At 44.7% G+C, this 24,870-nt stretch overlaps 1 pseudogene; it reads right to left on the bottom strand.

The window, feature by feature from the left end:
- Positions 1–3,145: 3,145 nt before the first annotated feature.
- The window catches only part of LOC138514679 (transmembrane protein 9B-like), a 33,667-nt pseudogene continuing 11,942 nt past the window's right edge, over positions 3,146–24,870 (bottom strand).

Here is a 24,870-nt window from a genome sequence, read left to right as displayed (position 1 = left end):
CACTGCTGGGGGTGGGGGTGATGGGAGACATGAGTGGGGGCCTGGTGGAGGCTGCCCCTGCACTGCTGGGGGGTGGGGGTGGTGGGAGACATGAGTTGGACATGAGTGGGGGCCTGGTGGAGGGTGCCCCTGGATGCTGGGGGGTGGGGGTGGTGGGAGACATGACTGGGGGCCTGGTGGAGGCTGCCCCTGCACTGCTGGGGGTGGGGGTGGTGGGAGACATGTGTGGGGGCCTGGTGGAGGGTGCCCTGCACTGCTGGGGGTGGGGGTGGTGGGAGACATGAGTGGGGGCCTGGTGGAGGCTGCCTCTGCACTGCTGGTGGGTGGGGGTGATGGGAGACATGAGTGGGGGCCTGGTGGAGGCTGCCCCTGCACTGCTGGGGGGTGGGGGTGGTGGGAGACATGTGTGGGGGCCTGGTGGAGGGTGCCCTGCACTGCTGGGGGGTGGGGGTGGTGGGAGACATGTGTGGGGGCCTGGTGGAGGTTGCCCCTGGATGCTGGGGGGTGGGGGTGCTGGGAGATATGTGTTGGTGATCAGTAGTGCAAGGTGACATGTGGGTTGGCTGGGGGGCATGGCCATGGTGGATGGGTTGCCTGTGGGACATGAGCAGGGGTGCAGGGTAGTCCCCTGTGGTGTGGGCTGCCTGCAGGGGCCGTGGAGGGTGTAGAGAGAACACCTGGGAGGACCCACATGGCCAAATCACGTGTAGCATTCCCCGGCACCACCGAAATACATGTACCATGCTGAAATCGCGTGTGAATCTTCCCGCGCACCTCGGAATACACGTACCCAGGCCAATCGCGTGTGGAACTTTCCGCGCACCCGAAGTACACGTACCCAGGCCAATCGCGTGTGGAACTTCCCGCGCATCCCGAAGTACACGTACCCAGGCCAATCGCATGTGGAACTTCCCGCGCACCCCGAAACACACGTACCCAGGCTAATCGCGTGTGGAACTTCCCGCGCACCCCGTAGTACACGTACCCAGGCTCATCGCGTGTGGAACTTCCCGCGCACCCCGAAGTACACGTACCCAGGCCAATCGCGTGTGGAACTTCCCGCGCACCCCGAAGTACACGTACCCAGGCCAATCGCGTGTGGAACTTCCCGCGCAGCCAGGAACACACGCACACGCTATTTTTCACACAGCGGGTGTGCGTGTTTGTCGGTACCCCTTTGCACCTCATTTGTCCTAGAGGGCCACTGTATGGACCATTCATCATGGCTGTATATGGGTGCTTTTTGTTAGCGCACATTTTGGTGCACATTTTTTTCAGGCGCAGGGACGCTACCGCCTGCTTTCTTGTGGCGTACTTGTTTGGCCCTGTGCGCGTCTTTGACCGTGCGCTGGTTTGCCCTATTCGATTCCATGAATACGGGTTGTAGGCGAGCGTGTGGGCGTTCCGCGCACTTGCCTCCTGTACTTCCCCCGTGACGCCCATATTTTCACGCGTTGTTCCCCATTCCGAGTGTTACGCCCCGTGTTCCGCCTACTTTTGTGATGTGCGCTGCGCTATGTGCGATTTCGCAGTGGCCGTGGCGCACGCTGTTGGATGACCTGTGTGCCGGCGTGCGCGGCGCACTTTTTCAGCGCACATCCAATGTTTTTCTCGCGCACGGACTTCCATGAATCGATGTGCGCTGGTTTCCCTGCGATTTTCGCACTTGCACTACGATTTTCGCACTTTTACTGCGAATCGCACATTTTAGCACCTCTGTGCAGGAATTTTCGGCGCACATTAATTCCATGAATCGACCCCTTATTGTGTGATATGGTGCACAAAACAAACTGATAATGGGCATATTAAATTGGCATTTGCATGTATTAAGGAATGATCCAATTTTCATAGGGAATATCAGTTTGAGGCCATGAATCTGTTATAGAAGTCAAAGTCAAGCTGACCAATAGTTTATTTCAGAATGAACGTTATATATTCACAGAAACCATTTTTGTAAATGTGGAACATGCTGCATATGCACTCGTATGAATGGCAGTCATTGAAGCAGATAATGCGAAATCGGGACATCACATTAAGAGATTTGATCAACCATAATACAGACTGTGTGGTCTATGGCTTAATATGGTTATGTAATTGTTGCATTCCAAGTATATGCCAGGAAAATCTTTCTTTCAACGTCTGTACTTTTCTGATTACCATCAGTACAGCATGTTTGCGTTTAGAAAAACAAGCACAGAAAGGAGTTGTTAATGATTATGCATCACCGTGTTTATTAAAAAGATACATTGTTGTTTTATTCACTTCATACTTCATGCCCTTTTACAGACTTGCCCATTAGTGTAAAAGAACTAGGTTTGTAGAGGGAATGAACGTCAAAGAATACGTTTCTGTGCATACTGCTTTCTTAGAGTACATCCTGGTGGGTGAAGTCAGTAGAAAAGCAGGGAACAGTATATTCGTAGATACATCTCAATGACCTGCCAGAAGTGAAATATATCACATTTTGCAGTGTTGACCTTCTAATCACATACCTGCCAAGGGATACCATGACCAAAGAAAGTCTGGATTAAAAATGTATTATGTAAAATGTAATCCTGGCATCACAGCTAACTTTGTGTTTTTAATAAGTAAAAAAGAGTGCAAGAAATCAACAAAAAAGCAGTTTGAGTCTTTAAAACGAAAACATTAAATTACTTGTTCTCTTTGAATAGGTTGTCAAAATATTGAAAGTGAATACACCACACAGGAATCAAGACCATTTTTTTAAATTGTTCACTGCCTGAAGCCGATGATTGGCCATTAGCGACTCCTATTTTGCAGCGTAGTTTGTTTACATGAACAGCAAAAAAACTGCAATGGAAAACTGTAAAAATCATCCTGATAAATTGTCCATATTCAGCAACTGCCAAACTGCAGCAAGAGCGGCGGTTTCTTAAATATGTTGATGCCCTGTAAGTAGAAGTTACTTGATTTTAACAAATTTTTAAATATACTATTGAAACATTCATCAATATCAGTATAAAGTCCTTTCTGATAATATATGCAATGCAATTTGGGAGGAACACCTCAACGGTAGCAAGATGGAATCCATGATGGGTGGAGAGCAGGCAAGACAGTTCACTGATTTCGCCAAGAATGTCCAATGAATCGCCTTTCAGTGGCTCTTACTTGCAATGTGACACAATTAACTCAGGACAACATGACAGTCAAAGACAGATTTGTGCTGCTCTTGAACTTGCAGCTTCCAGCGCTGCTGAGCGTATTCAACTTTACTCAACACGTTGGCGCGGCTTCTTGAACGGGCCAGCACGTCGTGAGAATCGCCAAATGGCTTATGATCCCTAACATTATTGTCGCTTTGTATGAACTGTGAGTGGCCGAAGAGGCGTTTTTTAAGCATGGGTTCTATCAACATAAGGTACAGCATGCACAGTAGAGCAGGCCCAGGATGGAAAGATGCATTATGATAGTTATAGTTGCTTGTATTGTGACAGTGCTCCTTTCTTTAGATTTACATTCACAGCGCAGGCAACATGCTTCTTCATCATGAAATGGAACTGCCATCGGATGAACAATGTGAAGATAGTCACAAACTTTGTGAGATGCATTTTGGCCCAATATGGTGCCTGGGTTGTCTTTGTAGGGTGGGCAGATGCATTTACACTGGGCATCTTCAGAGTTCTTGGATTTGGTATTAGTGCCGAGCAGGAGGCATATTCGGACCAAGGAGGACCGAGGAGGAACAAAGGCAGGGCGTGCTTCTCAGCACCATTGCACATTGTTCAATGTGGTCATGTAATCAAATATACGTTGGTAGCATGGTCATGAAGTATAAACCCTGTATGGTTCCACATATTTGAATATTCAAGCAATTAAAAATGCTGAAAAAAATGATCTGGTGATTGAGCAGTATCATGAGGCACGTGGAGGTGATACGTCCCCGTTGAAGTGCATTAGCCTGAGCCATGTGAAGATGAACAAAATGAGGGTTAACAGAGAAAAAGTGATAGGCCAGGTTGAATACATATTCATTATTAGATGGGTACTGTGACAAATCGAGGGAATTGGTCCCTTCTCCCCAAGGGGGGGTCCCTTCCTGTGAGGCTACGGAGGTGAGCCCGCTCCGCAATACCCCCACTAGGAGTAGAGGCAAGTGGGTCCTCACGGGGGAGACTCCCCCTTTGGTGACAAGGATTCCCATTCCCTTGAAAAACTGCCTCAGGCCACACATATTGTGGACTACTTCAAATGCTTTGATATACCAAATCCGGTGAGTTATCAGGAATGCAACAAAGAAACCACAATAACAGTATCAGTACTGGGACGAAGAAACTCATAATAGATATGGTACTCATGTGGAAACGGATTGTGTCTCTTTAAACCAGAAGGTCCCATCCACTGAGATGAGTGCATGGATAAAGCTGCACTCAGTGAGAAACGCGAGAGAACGAGATGAAAGAGGGAAAGAGAACCATGCATGCATGTTGTGAGTGGCTCTGCGCTGCATCCGTCCTGATGGAGAAGGAGATCAGGAAGCCTGCGAGTTCCGAACTCACCGAGCATCACAGAACGGTATGCCGGAGTTGTGGTGGACCCAAATCACCAGAAAGCACAAGGGCAAGAGCCTAATAATAGGTAGGGTTGAGACCATGAGAAGGGGTTTGTGGTGGACCAAGGGTCCAAAGAACTTTGCTGACACCACCAACCCGAGAAGCCTATAGGGTGTCTGGTCATGCAAGAGGGGACCGTGAAATTGTGACAGAGACACAGAAAACACAATGAGAAAGATGCCAGGGAGAACAAGACATCAGCAAGTCATGGACAGAAAAAGGGCCTCCACAGAAGAAAGCTCCCAAAGATGCTCTCCTGTAAAAACAAAGGTAAATGGGAGAACGGGAATCCCGGGAGGACCTTGGGAGATCATTATATTGCACAGTTAACTCATGCGAGTAGCAAATATGAAACAGAGTTAAATGTGAACCAAAGAAGATTCAAATATTGTGATTCTAGAAGAACTGTTGAACAAGTGAATAATGAGAGAAGAGAAAATAAGATAAAATTACTCTGGGAAAAGGTGGAAGTAATTCGCCACATTATACAAAGCAAATATAGTGTTGAAGAGAAAACCAGAGATGGAACAGAACCTACTGAAAGTAATCAATTGAATTACACTGCAAGTACAACAAAGCTCAGAGAACAGCCACCACGAAAGGAGAATAAGAGACCCCTGAGAAGGATCTCCAAAGAGGAGAGAAACCCAATAACCCAATTAAGGAACTAAAGAGCTTAGTCACAAGTGACTATTTACGAATTATGTATTGAGAAGAGCCCAAGAACTCAACCAAAGAAGTGGAGAATTCAGGTCCAAGAAGTCAAGAAAAACTGTTGGTACTGAAGACTGGTATTAGAAGTACCCGCATGAGAAGGTAGTAATTCTCTTGAAGTTAGTTGGTTTTTATTTATAGTGGTAGGGTCAGTAAGGATAGTTGTGGGCAGCAGACTATTCCTTTTGGACATTTCACGACTGACTAACAAGCACCTAAGTTAATAACATAGTTAGGGAACACCAATTTATTTACATAATGTGTGTAAGTAAATAAAAAAACGTTTATATATTTGAATTACTTGTTATCTGAGATAATATATACACATTGGGCTCTTATATAGTCCATTGTTGACTACTCACTTTAGTATGTATTGATCTTTTGTTAAAGTGCCATGTTAGAAGTATGGTGACCACCTCTACAACAACCCTGACTACACATACATGCCCCAGTACCCAGGGCATACAAGGAAATAACCACCTGCATGAACTTCAACCTAACTCAGTGGCCATTAATGCTACTACCGAGGTCTGTCAGCCTGATCCCATACTGAATTAGCATGGTACTCCCCCATGCGCATTTTCATTGCTTCTTAAAATGGCACATTTGAACACACGCTCTTTAGTTCAGCATGGGGCAGAGGTGGAAGATTATCTGAGAACCTCCGACATAGATGTCATGGGCATCAGTGAAACATGGCTGCATGATCCTGCCAATATGGGTGCGTCTTCATCTGTTCCACCAAACTATGACATTGTGAGGATGGGTCGACTAGAGCAGAGGGGGGAGTAGCACTTGCTATCAAGAGAAATCTAGATTACCACATTCTGAAGCATTCAGGTATAGAAGGTTGTGAGAGTCAGTTTATCAAAATAAAGATGAACCCCAATACATTGATCACTATATGAGTCATCTATAGACCCCCAAATGACATGCCTTTATTTGAAGAGCAATTTTTGACTCTTATGAACAACCTAACTAAACCCAAATCCCCCATTATTATCGTAGGCAATTTTAATTATTGGGCTGATGACAAGAAAAATAGACTGCCAAAGTCCCTTCTTAGTGCACTAGGCACCATTAAATATACTCAATGGATCAATAACCCTACACATAGGGATGAACACACCATTGATTGGGATCTTACTCGGCAGCACATGGTAAATGGCACAGCCTGTCTACTATGTCCTTGGTCAGATCATTGCATGTTCATCTTCACTGTCTGTTTTCCGGTTGCTCCTACGCGTTGGACAAACAGCCTAGAATTGTAAAAAAAAGATGTAATTTTAGGAATGTAACACCCTCCAAGTTTGTCGCACTTCTTCAATCAAAATTGCCCCCACCCTACTTGCTTGATAACGTGACATCTTAGTTTCAATCTGTCTTCCGCTATCTCCTCTGTAATTGAGGTACTAGCACCAGAAGAAATCAAGGTCATCAAGCATGAAAATGTACAAAACTCCTGGTTCAACGACAATGTCCTTAGATCCAGGCTAATGAAACGCACACTAGAGAAAGAATGTCGGAAGAAACCATCACCTGTAACTCTTGCTAATTACAGAAATGCAGTAAAAAACTATAAACTTGTAATTGTGGAAGAAAAATCTAAACATTTCAATACAAAAATATGCAATGACAAATCAAGAGCGGGCGAGTTGTTTAAAGTACTAAAGGAGGTGGAGGGAAAAAATACTGACACCTCTAGAATCAAGCATTATGCTGCTTGGGGTCAGATGATTCAAGAAGAGTTTTCTATCAAAATTCTTGATCACCAAAAAGCCATTCATACCAAACAACAATCTGGCTCAAATACTATCTCACAAGAAATGTCGACACTCGCTGCCCCTAATAGCCATCTATTAACAGCTGAGTTCAGGTTTAAGCAATGTTCTGAGACTGAGATTATTGATGAAGTCAATAACCTGAAACCCACATTCTGCAGGGGTGATATATGCCCTGCAGATATCATTAAGGAATCTATTGTATTCCTGAGCCCCTGGATCAATAAAATTATGAATGTATCATTTAGTGAAGGCATGGTTCCCTCCTCTCTTAAGGAGGTATGGATAACCCCCCTTCTGAAAAAGAGATCACTGCATCTTACTGTAGCCAAGAATTATCGCCCCATTACCAACGTCCCATTCCTACTCAAGATCCTGGACAAAGTGGCCTACCTGCAATTCGAGGATTTCCTGGAAAATAATAACATCATAGGTATCCATCAGCCCGGATTTAGAGCACAGCATGGGACAGAAACTGCTCTCCTGGACCTTAAGACCTCTTTGTCCAGTATAGTGGAAAAAGGTCACTCGGCACTGTTGATGCTGTTGGATCTCTCTGAGGCTTTCGACCTGGTCGACCATTCCATTCTTGTCGACAGGCTGCAGTGTCTTGTGGGTTGCTCTGAGGGGGCATCAGATTGGATTGCATCCTTTCTTGGGCCTAGGGTCTCGCGAGTGGCAGTGGAGGATGTTCAATATTCTAATTTCATCAATACAGGACCCCCACAGGGCTCCTGCATCTCACCATCACTCTTTAATATCTATATAGGACCTCTGCTAGACCTATTGGACAATCTGGGCATCCGATACACCAACTATGCGGATGATACTCAGGTGGTCCTTGAGCTACCTGGCAATGATGCCCAGGATTCTGAGATGCTTAACAGTGTATATATAACAATACAGTCATGGATGCTGTGCAATTCTTTGGCACTGAATGACGACAAGCCAGAGCTCCTAACTGTGGCCACGGGCCAGCATCTCGCAAAATTTGAGGCTTCCTATAGAAGTTTCAGCATCGCTATAAACCAAATTGTGGTGTCAGATTGCGTTAAAACATTGGGTGTTCATCTGAATGCAGAACTGAACATGAAGGCCCATGTATCTCATAATTGCTCTTATTGTGTTTATGTGGTCAGGCTATTGAACCAAATCAGACCTTATCTATCCCTTGAAAACAGATCCATGCTTGCCTCTGCCCTGGTGAACTCAAGACTTGATTATTGCAACAGCCTGTTATCAGGAACAACACAGGCTAATGTTCAATCCCTACAGACAGCCCCGAACGGTGAAGTGCATGCAGTTTTCGAACTGCATAGACAGGACCATGTCACATAGTCAATAAGGGCCTTACATTGGCCACCTATTAAACATAGGATCCTACACAAGATCCTATCATTAACCTAAAAGTGCTGGACATTGACTTCACCTTTGTACTTGACAAAACAACTGATCATTGATCTCCCTTCCCATTCTCTGCGGTCCAGTGGCAGCCATGAACTCAAACAATAACACAAAGTGTTACCCTTATGTGTTGCTCATGCGCCCAAGTTGTTTTTACTCCATACAGATGGAGAAGGAAATAAGGTACCACACAAGATTTGTGTTTTGATTCACCAATATTTATATAGAAAACTGTTGCCCTTTAGTGATGACACGTGTTTCAACGTAACCAACGTCTTTCTCAAATCAGGGCCAATGTAACCGTCCTCTTAAATGTTCTCAAAAGCTTGAATCCAGTCATGGGTTAAATCCCGTGTCCCTCTATTTCCTCAAAGTCGTCCCTTTCAGTCCTTGACTGAAAGGGACGACTTTGAGGAAATAGAGGGACACGGGATTTAACCCATGACTGGATTCAAGCTTTTGAGAACATTTAAGAGGACGGTTACATTGGCCCTGATTTGAGAAAGACGTTGGTTACGTTGAAACACGTGTCATCACTAAAGGGCAACAGTTTTCTATATAAATATTGGTGAATCAAAACACAAATCTTGTGTGGTACCTTATTTCCTTCTCCATCTGTATGGAGTAAAAACAACTTGGGCGCATGAGCAACACATAAGGGTAACACTTTGTGTTATGGTCTTTTCCTAGTGGAGTAGAGGAATCATAGGACTCCACGGTTACCCTAATTACACATGCGACCTTAACTGTATGAACACAAAAGATAAAAAGGGCGCAGAGTTCTTCGACATTAGTACCAAAAAACAGATTCCTCACTTTTTTGTTGTATGAACTCAAACAACCTCAGTTTAAATTGGCAAAGTTTGGTGGTAATAGCTTCCCAGTGCAGGCTCCCAAAGAATGTAATACGCTTTCATTGGCAATAAGAGCGGCCAACTCCATTTCTGTCTTTCAGACAGTGGTCAAAACATATCTATTCATTAGATAACTGGGTTTCTTGCTGGTGTCCGGGGTCCTTTGATTTTGTCTGATTTTGTCTTGTTTCGGTTTTTTATATGCTCCCGGAGGCGCATGGGCACGTGGCGCGTATCAAGAAATAAAATAAATAAAAGTATGCAATGTATTAAGCCTACTAGGTTTGATTGTGGTGTCTGTTAAGATAGGCCCAAATACAACAATAAGAAAGAAACTAAATAAAGAGAGTAACTCCAGATGCAAGAGAAAACCCAGCTTTGTTCCGAATACAGACAGCTGCTGGGAGAGTGTACAAAATACAATCTCAAAATAGTGTTAGGAACAACTACTTTTAAAGGAAGAAATAGTCATGTTGATGTCCATGTTAGTACAATCACAACAACTTCTATTCTCACATTTGATTCGTTGGTAGAGTATAGGATATATAGTTATCTATATGTGAACCCCTTTATATTGGTTCTCCTTCAACTAATAACTCCTCTCTACATTCAGCCCTCTACAGGTAATACATTTCAATCTATTTTGCTATTGGTTGTCATTCTACTACACTAGTTGATAAGAGGAACATGATTTAATTGGTCGGCTGTTCGCTCACCCAACCTCAAACAGCTTGCGTGGTGCCAAGTTACGTGATGGGCAAGGAAAGATGGGCAACCTGCTATGTGTTCCAATTTTAAAGAGGTTACTTCCTTGTGTTCCCAGGCCCGAGGGTTTATGTGACAGCCTTTGTTTGTGGCCTTGGCGTGTCGTCTATATGTCTGGATGTGCTAAGGAAGAGGCAGCTGCGCTATCCAATTGAGTGGGGAATGAATGGTAATTGTTGGGATCACGTGGTAGAGGACCACTGTTCAGTACTCAAATTCATCTATTTGTTGGATTTTCTGCTATCCTAACGTGTGTGTGCTTTCCTTCGACAGCCACTCAGGGTGCTGTATATTCATTTGTTCGTGGGAGAAGTTGGCACGATAGCTACTTGCACCTGGCATTCAAGGATATGTGTATTTCTCACTGCTACATACGGAAACTAATTACTTTGATAATTGTATGCTGTTTGCCCTGGAAAACGTTATTTAGTGTAGTTTCAGCTTGCTAAGATCTCACCTCGGGGCACTGACCTTTATGTCTTGAGCTATTCTGAACGTTGTAAGGCCTGGAAACATGTTTTAAACAATAAGTAATTTCATGTTGGCTGCAGTACTTCAGAATGTAGGCCTAGCAGAGTTTAATCTGACTAATGGTGGTACCTCTGTTCACTAGCTGCCATGTTGCTTGCTTCATCTTGCCTGTTAGTGTTTTTCATGTCTGCATGCATGTGTTCTTCATGTCTCTGTGTGTCGCCATTTAATTATTCCCTACCTGTGTATGCAGCATTCTCCTACATATGTGAATACAACTACCTGTCACCCTACTTGCTTTTGCACAACCTATTCTACCCTTAGTGGCGGCTATGTGACCCCTAATGTTTTATTAACAGTTTATGGACCAGTTCTCAGCTTGTATCTTTGTGCATACTGTGGAACAGTTGGGGGCGTAGCTATGCCTGGTGTGACCCTCATCTCCATTAGTACATTTCTTTCATTAACTATGTCCCAGGAAGGTAATAGGTGTGTGGTCGTTTAGACCTTTAGACAATATGCTTATGCACTAAGGAAAGTGAAAAATGAATTATGATGAGGTAGATTGAGCACCCTTTGACGAATGACTCTATGGCACGTCAATTATTTAAACGGCATAATGTACTACCAATAACTTGTTAGAGGCAATTTCGAGCAATATATGCAAAGAGTTGCTCTGATAACAAAACTGTGTGAAATGTTTCTTATCCCCAATTTCCTATGTGGGAATTGTAGCCCTTCCACATCGTTTAAATATAGTCTTTTGTGTGAGAGGCTATCAAACTGATACCTGTTTATCTCTTGTGTGGTAATTGTCTTCGCTTCATAGTTCAGGATCAGGTTTGTTGAAGTGAGAAGTGTTAACATTGACATGTTATACATTGGTGTGTCAGAACTACTGGATGACATAATGTGATATTGGAATAGTGGTTCGCTGTTTTATTGCTCTATGCACATGTGTATGTAATGTAATGTAATGCTGGCATTTCTTTTTGCCTCGCTGCACGTGGCTCTGTAAGAAAAAGGTGTTTTTTTAGTGGGGTCTGGGAAAGGCAGATGCTAAACCTGTGGCTTAGATGAGTGCAGGTCAGTGGGCTGATCTGACTTTTGAATGTGGTTGAAGAGGCCTTTGGGGTTTTGATTGTCCAAACAGGAGAGCACAAGATCTGATACACCACAGCTTTGGCTCTGATTAGCCACTGATGTGCAAGAGTGTGAAAGGGTTAAAGAGGAGAGCTTAGTCATGTCTCCATCAGTGTTGATGTGTTAATGGTTAGGTCTAAGGTGACCATCTGTGGTGGATTCTTGTGTGGTGAGGTGGTAGGAGTTCTTAGAGAGGAGTTGGTTAGTCGGGAAAGAGGGAAGTAGGCCTTAAGAGGCAAACCAACCTGCAACCCTACCACTAGCCTCTTGCAGAAAGATTGCATTTAACTGACTCACATTGCCACTGTCACTATCATTATCTGTCTCTATCTCTCTTCCTCTTTCTCCCCCTCTCTCTCAAACAGATACATTGCAGCATGTGTACAAAAAGGATCTAGGACTCAGTAAGAGAGCAGTCTGAAATCTCCACTCACTACCATACACTATTTGCTAAGGGTTATGGGAGACAAGATCCTTTGGTTCAGATAAACATCTGTTTGAAATTTGAGGCCCCAAAGCACCCATTTCACCGTCTTTGGTGTGTTGGTTGGCAGGCTGAGTGTCACCTCAAATCTCACTCTAACTTGCTCAGGTGCTGTGTTAAGTGGTCTGTTGGGACTTGGTCATTAAGCTCAAGACCGACAAAATGTCGGAATGGCTGTCTGCTGCTCCCTGGTCAGTGCAACGTTCTTGGAATCATGTTACTGTTTTCTGCACCGACCTGCTGTTGCTGTAATCCATGATCCAGTCATTTTTTCCAGTTCAGTGGAATGCTGCGAAGATCAATCAAAATGATGAGTTGAAGCGGCAGCCTCTGATTCATAGGAAGAATTTGATTTGTATGTTAAATAGTTAAGGGTAAATCGAACGTTACCCAGGAACATGAAAAATTGCTTCCCCGATGCATTTTTAACCATGGATCGATCTTTATAAAATATGGCAAACAACCGATCTTAGCCAATCTGAAGAGGCATGCCAAATTTGGGAAGAATGTATGTACTGGCTCAAGTTAGAAAAAGTTGAACATATTGAATATTTTAACTTTCTTAGAAAGTAAAATGGATTTGCAGGACATGCCTGGTTCCATTGTTCTTATTTTGGTACAAATGTACAATTTACATTTCCCTTATGGTGAACCAACGTTCAAGAGCACACATGCCAAACAAGTTAATTTAACTTCAGAAGAAACAGAAAATATCCATTGTCCTGACATGCACATTTCAAAACGAGACAACTATTAAGAAGACAATAAATGCACAAAATATATATGTCTAGATCAAAAATATTGAACAAATATACAAATGAAATAAACCTTTTGTAATCAATTGAACTTTGGACTCCTTCAACTCCTACATATTGATAAAACATAAGAAATAAGTAATCCAGTTTTGTACGTGCCCACCGACAAAATGGCTGAAAATCATGCAATCATTCAGGCTCTCACTAAATATGAAAATGTCCTTAGATGGAAAGTACACCACTACACATTAATCGGTGCACGACCACCTAACAAATTGCAAAAGCATATGACAGTAGATACTAAAATAATCAAAGAATCTTCACCATTAAGACAGCACATCACTACACCACACATTACCGTAAGGTACTCCACTGAAAGTCACAATACAATCATGCGCAACATTTTCAACAGCAAAATCTTATACATTACAAACAAACACAGAAACATGATTTCAAAGAAAAACACATTGTACATTTGAATATGAATAAGACGCGTATCTTTATTCACGGATGCTTTAATGTGTTTATAATCCTTTCCTTTATTTTGCCTATTAACAGTTCTTCTCAGCAGACTTTACTTATGTTAGATATCCTGGACTGTTCTTGGCAAGGCCTGCTTCTCCCATTCTTGTACTTAGAGGTTTGTGGATCATATTCATAAAACTACTGTCTGGCACTTTTCCGTGCCATGGTTACAGTAGACCACAAGGCTGATGGAAATGTTTTGTGTAGCCTACATTAAGGATCGGTTGATGGAGTACGGGCAGTTGTCTCAATGGGAGTGGTGAGCAAAGCTTCTGGGTGGGAAGCACACAGAGGGAACTCTACATGTGATCTATCAACCAGATATTTGCATCAATTATGGACCCACACCACGAGGGTGTGTAATGTACTTGAATGGGGCAGAGGTTTCCTTCCACCCAAAAGCCCAGAGTTTAGTTCTGGAATGTTTTCAATCTTAGTTTTGAATTAGTAACCCCACTAATGACATATAAAAGTTGGAGGTCGGGAGGGCAGGTCAAGTTGTTTCGGTGAGTTCCGATTAGGTGAAGATGTATCTGGTCTTTTGGTTTGCAAGATAAAGATGTCTCTGGTTTGTAACTATCCTAGATTGATGAGCGAGCATGGTTTCTCTGAAATATATAATATTGTCATGATCTCTGCTTCCAAAAGGTCAGGGTTTTCCAAACTCCCTTGGAAGCAGATCCATAACCCAGGTTCCGAGTGCCAACCAGTCCCAATTGGGACCTTTTGGACCCAGTCCTGGCGCCAGTGGCACCAGGCTCATAAATATGCCCAGTCCCAGCGCTGGAAGCGCCGGGCTCATAATGCTTGGGTGGACTTACCTGCAGCAGACCATGCTGCTTACTTGCCTGCCAGTTGAGCCTCTGATCCTCTTCTGTTTGGAACTACTTTTCCTGTTGGGTGGGGCAGGAGCCACTCCCTAGGTTCAGAACACTGGAACTCTTCTGGAAAGCAGGAACTCTTTTCTTACCTAGGCGTGGCTGTGGAAGGAGACATCTAAGCACTACAGGAGGCTATTTAAACCACACCCGATGGATGAATCTTGCTTTGCGTTATTCTGCATCCTCTGCAGCAAAACGCTCATCGTGTCTTCTGCATCTGATCCTGGGCCTAAGGAAAAAGGCTTACCATCCTGAATCCAGTCTTCAGCAACACCTATAAAGACAAGAAAGAACAGGTTAGCATTACGGTCTTCAGTGATAGCGCTTCACTTACCTGGTCCATCGGCTGTCACCAACGCCTCGCGCTGCATTCCGGCATCTGAAAGACAAAGGCTTACCTACTCTTCGTGCGCTCCGGAGGTCTTCGCACTGCATTCCGGCATCTGAAAGACAAAAGCTTACCAACTCTTCGCACGCTCCGGAGGCCTTCGGCGCTGCATCCCGCATCTGAAAGACAAAACAAGGTGCGTTTAAAGACATTGGGGAACTTTAATACTCGCGTGCCATTACTCCTTTCCACATCTAACCCAGTGGGTATTCCGGCACCCTGCAGCCGCTCCGAACTTGTACCTGCAAAATAAAAAGACAGTTAGAGCGCATCGTGAAGCAGGCAACAAGCGCTTACTTACGTGCTTCCAGGCGCTTCTATTCATCATACGGGCTCCATCTTCAACTCACTTCAGCCCGTCATCCGCTATCGCCGGAACCCTGCAAAACAAGAGACATCATTACTAAAGACTTTTAAAGACATTAGAATTACTCGAAACTTACCGTTCGTGCAGTAAACGACGGACAGCAGTCCTCTGAAGTCAAGAGGCCTGCTCCCCTTATCCAGTGAAGAAACTGGTTACAGCACCCTGCCCCGAGGCAGATGGAGAGCACGGCGTTCACTTACCTAAGGTGAGAGCCTTAACCTTTGGGGTTCTACAGGAGAAGAGAAAGGGAAGAAGAGAGAGACATTCAATAACCCAGTTCATTAATCCCATATTTTCTATCTGCAGACATCTTACCCTTCGAGTCAGACATACAGTGCACAGAGGTCCAGCCCAAAGAGCCAGCCGTGTGTTACACATCACCTTTGAAGATAGGGTATATGCCCAGTCAAGACCGGCGCCTCTACGGGAATCAGGTGAGCGTTACAGAACGAAAAGCCTACCGCAAAACTCCCATCCACGCGCTATGGAAACCTCGGATACCGACCAGCTAGCCCAGTTACTTGGGGAACTAAGGGCAGAAGTGCATGCAGCCCGTCAGGAAACGAACGCTCTAAGAAGGGAACTGATTATTTCCAAGGAGCGAACAGATGATCTCCCTAGACAATTGCTACAGTCACAAGCCGGACAGACCCCGTTACCCGCATCTGGGGGAAATCTTCCTTCTACATCCTCTATGAATCCAGTGCAGATCAACCTACCTGGGAATGTACCTCTGGCTCCGCCCGAACGATTTTCTGGTGACCCAAAGAGGTTTGCAGTATTTATCAATCAGTGCTGGTTGCATTTCTTATGCCGGCCAGCAGCCTTTCCAACTGATCAAGCTAAAGTAGCTTTCGTGCTTTCGTACCTTAGTGGCAATGCGGCAGACTGGTCGATCCCTCTAGTAAATCAAGATGATCCGGTCCTCCATGATTTTCAAGCTTTTCAGCTCAGTATGGAAAAACTGTTCGCAAGACATTCACAGGGGCAGGCCTTGGACAATGAGCTTCTTTCGTTGCGACAAGGTAATCAAGACCTTTTGGCTTATATTGCGTCTTTCAACAGACTGATAGTGGAAACTCAATGGCCTGAGGACAAAAGGATTACGCTGTTTTATAGAGGTCTACGTGGAGAGCTCAAAGATGTGTTAGCCCAAGTAGTGAATCCACCACAAGATTGTTCGGACTATATAGACTTAGTCGTTCAAATAGATCACAGACTGCAGAACAGGAAGGCCGATCGTTCCAAGTTTGATGCTCGAGTATTTTCCAAACCGCCAACTCCTTCCAAAGGAGTAGACTCCGGGGAACCCATGCAAATAGGGGGCCTGAAAGGTCCTCTAACACAAAAGGAGCGGGAAAGGAGAAAACAGTTGCAATTATGCCTCTATTGCGGAAACTCAGGGCACTTTCTTCGAGACTGTCCGGTGAAACCTGCCAAGAAGGCAGTAGGAGCTGCAGTTACCAAAGTTACAAACTCTGAGCAGGGAAACGACCTCGCCCGACAAGAATAGAGGTCCTCTTGCCGAGCGTGAAAACCAGTTCCGTGACCTCGCATTTCGTGATACCTATGGTCCTCATTAGCCCTGATAATCCGGATCGATTACATGCAATTGAAGCTTACGTCGACAGCGGTGCCATCGGCAATTATGTGGATCATGAAATGGTTTTGAGGATGAATCTAACTCTTTGTCCCAAGGCTGTAAAGGACGTCATTACTGCGGTGGATGGAACGGAGATAGCCTCCGGACCAGTAACGCATACCACTCAAGAAGTGACGCTAGTAAGTCAAGATGGACACCATGAGAAGATCGTGTTCGATGTGATCAAGGCTCCTCAGTTTCAGATTATTCTAGGAATACCTTGGTTAGAGAAACACAATCCTCTGATCGATTGGCGAGCAAGAACGGTCCAGTTTCCAGAATGTGTCTCTAATTGTCACCCTCCACCTGGTGTTGCACTGGCAGCAATTTCTTCAGAGACTCCCCAGTTACCTCCCGAATACCTAGAATACCAAGATGTTTTCCGGAAGGATCAGGCTAACTCTCTACCTCCTCATAGGTCTTATGACTGCCAGATAGACCTGATACCTGGATCTACTCCTCCTTGTAGTAGAATTTATGCCCTCACCGAGCCTGAGAACCTTCACCTTCGACAATACCTGGATCAATACCTGGCAAATGGGTTTATTCGTCCTTCCAAGTCCCCTGCTTCTTCAGCTTTGTTCTTCGTTCCAAAAAAGGAAGGAGACCTTAGAACTTGTATAGATTATCGCTCCCTGAACCAGATCACCGTCAAGAATAGATATCCGTTACCTTTGATCCCTGAACTCCTGGACCAAGTCAGAAATGCATGCATATATACAAAGATGGATCTTAGAGGAGCCTACCACTTGGTACGAGTAAAAGAGGGCGATGAATGGAAGACGGCCTTCCGCACCAAATATGGGCTATTTGAATATCAGGTCATGCCCTTCGGACTTTGCAATGCCCCGGCCGCCTTTCAATATTTTATGAACGATGTCCTCAGAGAGCTCATAGATGTGTGTGTGGTTGTTTACATTGACGACATCCTCGTTTATTCTTCATCGGAATCTGAACATCGGAAACACGTGAAAATGGTCCTCGAAAGATTGCGTCAACACAAACTTTTCGCTAAGTTGGAAAAATGTGTTTTCAACGTGACTGAAGTTGAATTCTTGGGATTCATATTATCACCTGGCGGAGTGCGTATGGATTCAAAAAAGGTCGATGCAGTTCTCAAATGGCCATCACCATCCTCCGTAAAAGGTGTGCAAAGCATGTTAGGCTTCGCTAACTTTTACCGCAGGTTTATCCCCAAATTTTCTCGAATAGTCCAGCCCATCACTGCCTTGTTAAAGAAAAACAAAAGTTTTGAATGGTCTACCGAGGTGGAACAAGCTTTCCAGGATTTGAAGACTAAATTTATCTCTGCACCAATCTTAAAACACCCTCGCCCCGAACTCCCCTACATCGTTGAAACTGATGCTTCAAGCCTTGCCATGGGGGCAGTTCTATCACAAAAGGACCCAGTAACCAATCAGTTGCATCCCGTGGCATTTTGGTCCCGCAAATTCTCGCCTCCTGAAATCAATTACACGATTACTGACAAGGAACTTCTGGCTATCAAGTCTGCCTTTAAGGCTTGGCGGCATTATCTGCTGGGGGCCCGACACACCGTTACTGTGATTACGGATCACCAAAACCTGCAATATTTGAAAACCGCAAAAGCCCAATCCTCTAGACAACTCCGTTGGGCATTATTCTTTGCCGAGTTTGACTTCATAATACCTATCGACCTGGTACAAAAAACGGTAAAGCTGATGCCCTTTCTCGGATGGGAGTGGAAGAACACTTGATCAACCCTAAACCTGTACCAATCATTCCCGAACAAAGAATTCTGGGTGTAATCGCCACACAATCCATAGAGGAAGTTAAGGATAAAGCCAGGCAACTTGTAACTCCAGCAGACATACAGAATTGGCATCTGCAGGGAAAGGACTTTGCAGTAAAGGACAACTTATTGTATTTCCAAGAACGATTATACCTGCCCAGCACAGATTTACAGAAAAAAGTAATCTCTTGTTATCACGATTCTTTAATGGAAGGACATCCCGGTATGGCCAAGACCTCAGAAAAGATCAAGCGCTACTTCTGGTGGGCGTCTTGGAAAAAAGATATCAGAGACTTTATAATGTCCTGTGGAGTATGCGCCCAAAACAAGAGTCAAAAGGAATGACCAGCAGGCCTCTTACGCCCTATTGACATCCCACCTCGCCCTTGGCATACGCTTTCTATGGACTTCATCACCGATCTACCTCCATGCTCCGGATACAATACGATTCTAGTAATCGTGGACTTATTCTCCAAGATGGCGCATTTCATTCCGCTCAAAGGCTTGCCAACAGCAGCAACTCTGGCCTGAGAATTTCTCAAAAACATCGTCCGACTGCACGGTTTTCCTTCGGTTCTAATTTCAGATCGAGGTAGTCAATTTATTTCTCATTTTTGGCGAAGTTGCTGTCGGTCGGCTCAAATTGATGTGAGACTATCGACCAGTCACCACCCTCAGACCGACGGACAAACCGAGAGGACCAATCAAACTCTGGAACAGTATTTACGCTGCATGCTGCAACAAACTGAAAAAACTTGGAAAGACATCCTTTGGATAGCCGAATATGCCTACAATAACTCTGTCCATTCGGGAACTGGGAAAACCCCGTTTTTTCTTTTATACGGCAGTCACCCTCGAACCTCGGAGTTGGATCCCCTCCAAGATCTTGAAACACCAGCAGTAGACTACCTGCATTCTACAATCACCCAAGCCTTTAAGGAAGCTGTTTCTCACCTTCAAAGGGCTAAAGAACAATACAAGAAAGGAGCAGATCAACATCGGAAGGAAGCCCCTCAATATCAAGTAGGGGATCAAGTCTGGTTATCCACCAAATATCTACCTCTAAAAGGGCCACGCACATTCAACCCAAGATACCTTGGTCCCTATTCCATCACTACCATAGTAAACCCAGTAGCGGTCAAGTTGGACTTGCCCCCGCACATGAAGATACATCCGGTCTTCCACGTCTCTCTATTAAAACCCGTGCAACCTCAAACCCGACTAACTAAATCTCCAAAACCCATCCTAGTTGATGGAGAACTCGAGTTTGAAGTCAAAAGCATTCTGGACTCCAAGATCTCCAAATCTAAACTATTTTACCTAATTGACTGGAAAGGCTACGGCCCCCAAGAGAGATCCTGGGAACCTGCTGAATATGTCCACGCTCCTCGCCTAATCAAAAGATTTCACCGAACATTTCCTGACAAGCCAAAACCCCCAGAGAAGCCCGGTTTGGGAGGGGCCTTGAGGGGGGGTACTGTCATGATCTCTGCTTCCAAAAGGTCAGGGTTTTCCCAACTCCCTTGGAAGCAGATCCATAACCCAGGTTCCGAGTGCCAACCAGTCCCAATTGGGACCTTTTGGACCCAGTCCTGGCGCCAGTGGCACCAGGCTCATAAATATGCCCAGTCCCAGCGCTGGAAGCGGCGGGCTCATAATGCTTGGGTGGACTTACCTGCAGCAGACCATGCTGCTTACTTGCCTGCCAGTTGAGCCTCTGATCCTCTTCTGTTTGGAACTACTTTTCCTGTTGGGTGCGGCAGGAGCCACTCCCTAGGTTCAGAACACTGGAACTCTTCTGGAAAGCAGGAACTCTTTTCTTACCTAGGCGTGGCTGTGGAAGGAGACATCTAAGCACTACAGGAGGCTATTTAAACCACACCCGATGGATGAATCTTGCTTTAGGTTATTCTGCATCCTCTGCAGCAGAACGCTCATCGTGTCTTCTGCATCTGATCCTGGGCCTAAGGAAAAAGGCTTACCATCCTGAATCCAGTCTTCAGCAACACCTATAAAGACAAGAAAGAACAGGTTAGCATTACGGTCTTCAGTGACAGCGCTTCACTTACCTGGTCCATCGGCTGTCACCAACGCCTCGCGCTGCATTCCGGCATCTGAAAGACAAAGGCTTACCTACTCTTCGTGCGCTCCGGAGGTCTTCGCACTGCATTCCGGCATCTGAAAGACAAAAGCTTACCAACTCTTCGCACGCTCCGGAGGCCTTCGGCGCTGCATCCCACATCTGAAAGACAAAACAAGGTGCGTTTAAAGACATTGGGGAACTTAAATACTCGCGTGCCATTACTCCTTTCCACATCTAACCCAGTGGGTATTCCGGCACCCTGCAGCCGCTCCGAACTTGTACCTGCAAAATAAAAAGACAGTTAGAGCGCATCGTGAAGCAGGCAACAAGCGCTTACTTACGTGCTTCCAGGCGCTTCTATTCATCACACGGGCTCCATCTTCAACTCACTTCAGCCCGTCATCCGCTATCGCCGGAACCCTGCAAAACAAGAGACATCATTACTAAAGACTTTTAAAGACATTAGAATTACTCGAAACTTACCGTTCGTGCAGTAAACGACGGACAGCAGTCCTCTGAAGTCAAGAGGCCTGCTCCCCTTATCCAGTGAAGAAACTGGTTACAGCACCCTGCCCCGAGGCAGATGGAGAGCACGGCGTTCACTTACCTAAGGTGAGAGCGTTAACCTTTGGGGTTCTACAGGAGAAGAGAAAGGGAAGAAGAGAGAGACATTCAATAACCCAGTTCGTTAATCCCATATTTTCTATCTGCAGACATCTTACCCTTCGAGTCAGACATACAGTGCACAGAGGTCCAGCCCAAAGAGCCAGCCGTGTGTTACACATCACCTTTGAAGATTCGGTATACGCCCAGTCAAGACCGGCGCCTCTACGGGAATCAGGTGAGCGTTACAAATATTCAATCAAGATATTTCTGAGAAATAATTCTACTCCAGCATCCCACCAATGCAGCAGCAATATATCACATGCCTGCTCTCTCTGTTATTCTGTCTTACTATGAATATTCTATGAAGGCCAAGCATTCTGCCACAAAGTACCCAATGATATGAGCATTTCCTCTAGCTAGTCAACGGTTATACATGGTTGTGTTTAGCCACACTCTTTGTGCACAAATGCTGGAAAATATAGTATGGTATTTATGCATGCAATCAGCCTGGTTGTGACGCATCACTTGCAATGACTGTCCAAGGTTCATCCATTGAAAGGACTCCCACATCAACATGGAGCACCCGGGATATATGGAATCTACCCATTCCTCACACTCCACAGATACAGATGGTCTCTGATATTGCCGGGACATGCGTTTTTCACAACCTATCGCCTGACATTCATGCCACCCAGAATTACCCTCCGTCCGTACCCACTTTCTGAGACATGCTCATGCAAGGAGTGGATTCAAGAGCCTCTCGTGGCCCCTACGGAATCCCTTCTCACGTGCACCTCTTAAACAGAGTCAAAACATCCAAGTTAGGCCAGTGTTCGTTTGTAAAATATTAAAAATACAAGCAATACAATAATTACAGGTCTACTCTTTTAATTTCCATGAGAACAGCCTGAAGAATCGACTTAAGTTGTCCTAAAAGTTGTTTGAAGAAATCATGTCCTATCTTTGTGCTCTGTGCATAGTTGCCAACATAACCCCTTCCAATCTGTAGGTGCTTATCCAGTCCTGTTTTTTCTTTTCATTCTAGGACTTGTAGTCTGATTTTTATAATGGAAAAGGTGGAACTACAAGTTCCAGAATGCAAATAAAAAAACCAGGACTGGATAAGTACCTACAGACTGGAATGGGTCATGTTAGCAAGTACACTGCACTACCATAAAGTCTGTTTTTCAAGTTCTTATTCTGTAGTAATACCCACTTGCTGCAAAATAAGAAGATTTAATAACTGATGCGCAAAACGTAAATGTACAGCTGTAACATACCCCATGTCCTCTCTTATGACAAGAGCACGCATTCTGCAGCTCTAGGTGTTTATTCACACATGTCGCACTGCGCCCTTATTTAGGCATCGCCCCCAAATTGAGCCGGTGAGGGACTAGGCAGGATATTTAAAGCATGCAGTTAATCAGCGATGCAGAAAATCAACCACATTGTAGCAGACTGAATTATTCATGAAATGTGCGCATCAGGCAAGATAATGAATATCTTTGCAAGCGCTGTCACAAATGTAGACCAATAATATAATTCTTCGCAGTCTAATGAGGGGAGACAGGCGAAGGAAGGTTTCTGAATAGCAGCGTAGAGTCTGAATACACAACTGATTTCCTTTTGGAACTCAGAATGTTTCCACGCATAGAACAAAACCGAGAGCTGCATGGGATCGTGATTGCAATCGACTAGTTATGAAGTCAACGGGGATTAAGGCGCTGCCCGCGAGCCCCAGCCACCATCTGCTGCCGGCAGAACAGAGCGAACAGCTGTGCCAGGGAGCAGTCCTTACTGGGCTTGGAAGGCACACGCCGTGCAACAATGTAGACACAATCTGGCACCATGCTGGGGAAAATGGAGGCGTTAGATGCACACAACATAAAGGTGAGCGTGAGAGGAGCTGCTAAACAAAAGCGCCACAGCCCAGTGAGGGAAAATGAAACCTGTCTAACCAAGAGGTGGAGAGTTCAAATCCCACCTTTGATATTTCCAAGGATGTATTTGTTGCCTATCATTTTATTCATGCTGAGCGATTCAATCATAGAATGTGAAGAAATGGAAAGCAAACACAGGACCTGTGCAATGAATGTTTGTACTGTTCATTAAACTTATTTTCAGTCCACAAGAACTTTTTTGTTCTTTTTTGTTTTGTTTTTTACCAGGTAGGGATTTAATGTATGCCAATTGGGGGTAACACTGATGCTTCATTGTGCCACTTTATAATAAAGGCAACCTTGAGTAAGGACCTGTGGCACAAAATGCCCTGGCTAAAATGTGTTAGCACATGTGCAGGGTAAATCTGGAGGTTGTGTCTCCTGCCACCAGGGTGCTACAAGCCAGGGAAGTAAGATCTTCCAAGGAGGCAGTAACTAGGGAACTAGTGGCTATTCACTTTAATGCAGAGCAGGTTTCCCAGGCTGAGGGTTATCATAGGCTTATAAGCGAAATGTACGCTCATCAGCCGTACCTTACTTGGGCCAGGGTGGGCCATCAAAGTTGGCTCATTACAAGGGCTCGCTTTGACTGCCTGTGATTGAGGGGCAATACGGCAAATTGGGCAGGTTATCCGGATGATCCAAGCTGCCCTCTCTGTATTGCCCCATTTGAAGACATGGTCCATTTCATCTTGTTTTGTCCTGGGTATGGAATTATTAGAGAGTGGATCATATTGCAAATCTTGAGACGCGCTGTCTTGTGCCAATACAGGCCAGCACTGTCCTTTTTATTAAAGGCGAAACAAAATTACCAGCCTGGGCCTTGTTATCGTATATGAAGGTTGCAATGTTTCTTAGAAGGGAATTTTTGAGAAGGCAAGTGCCCGCATTTTAACTTTATTGCAATATGTGGATATGAACTGTACTGAACACTTGTATATTTTAATAGCACCAATGCATTGTTTCACTGTGATATTTTACATGTATGTGTTTAATGAATATTTTATTGTTCGAATAAACTTTTTCAAACTCAAACTCATCCCGTGTCACTGTCTGACCTCTGGCAACAAACATCAATTATCCAAGGGAAGGCATTCTTGCAACTCCTGGACTTGCTGTTGACTGCTTGCACAAACTGGTGCTTTCAATTATCTGGTGATGAACAATTGGGTGATTGTACAACCGGTGAAAATCAACGGGATGAATAATTTCATTTGAAAGGGCTCCATCAAATAACACATTGTCGGTAATGGGATGGGTGTTGTAGCCCAATATACTGCTAGGTGTATTACAAATATCACACAGTGTACCTGACACGACTGACAGATGACAAACACATGGGTAGTGGTGACTCTTGGTATTTGCCGCCTATAGTATTCTGCTTTCTACGTGGAAAAGGTGAAAATGCCACTGTGCAGGTGTCTGGTACATACATAACAGTGTTTCACATTGAAGAGAGGGTGCCAACAATGCCCCCCCTGATCCCCATAAACATGACAGCCCGAAGAGTCAAGAATGCACAAAGTCACTCACTATTCGGACAGCCCCCATGAGCAGCAGTGACTGAGACGTATGCAGAGAGATATTCTCTCAGACACCCTTTAAACCTTATCCAGTGAATGTCTTTATGGATACAGGTGCTTCAACAGTAATTATAGACCCAAATGCCTCGATGGATGACGTTGAATAAATGTGAAGAAGCCACTGTGCTGACGTCATCAGTGA

This window comes from Ambystoma mexicanum, chromosome 12 (genome assembly GCF_040938575.1).
Source record: "Ambystoma mexicanum isolate Mex_15411 chromosome 12, UKY_AmexF1_1, whole genome shotgun sequence".
Classification (NCBI taxonomy): domain Eukaryota; kingdom Metazoa; phylum Chordata; class Amphibia; order Caudata; family Ambystomatidae; genus Ambystoma; species Ambystoma mexicanum.
Note: the sequence above shows the minus strand (reverse complement) of the source record. Positions and strands in the feature narration are given on the sequence as shown.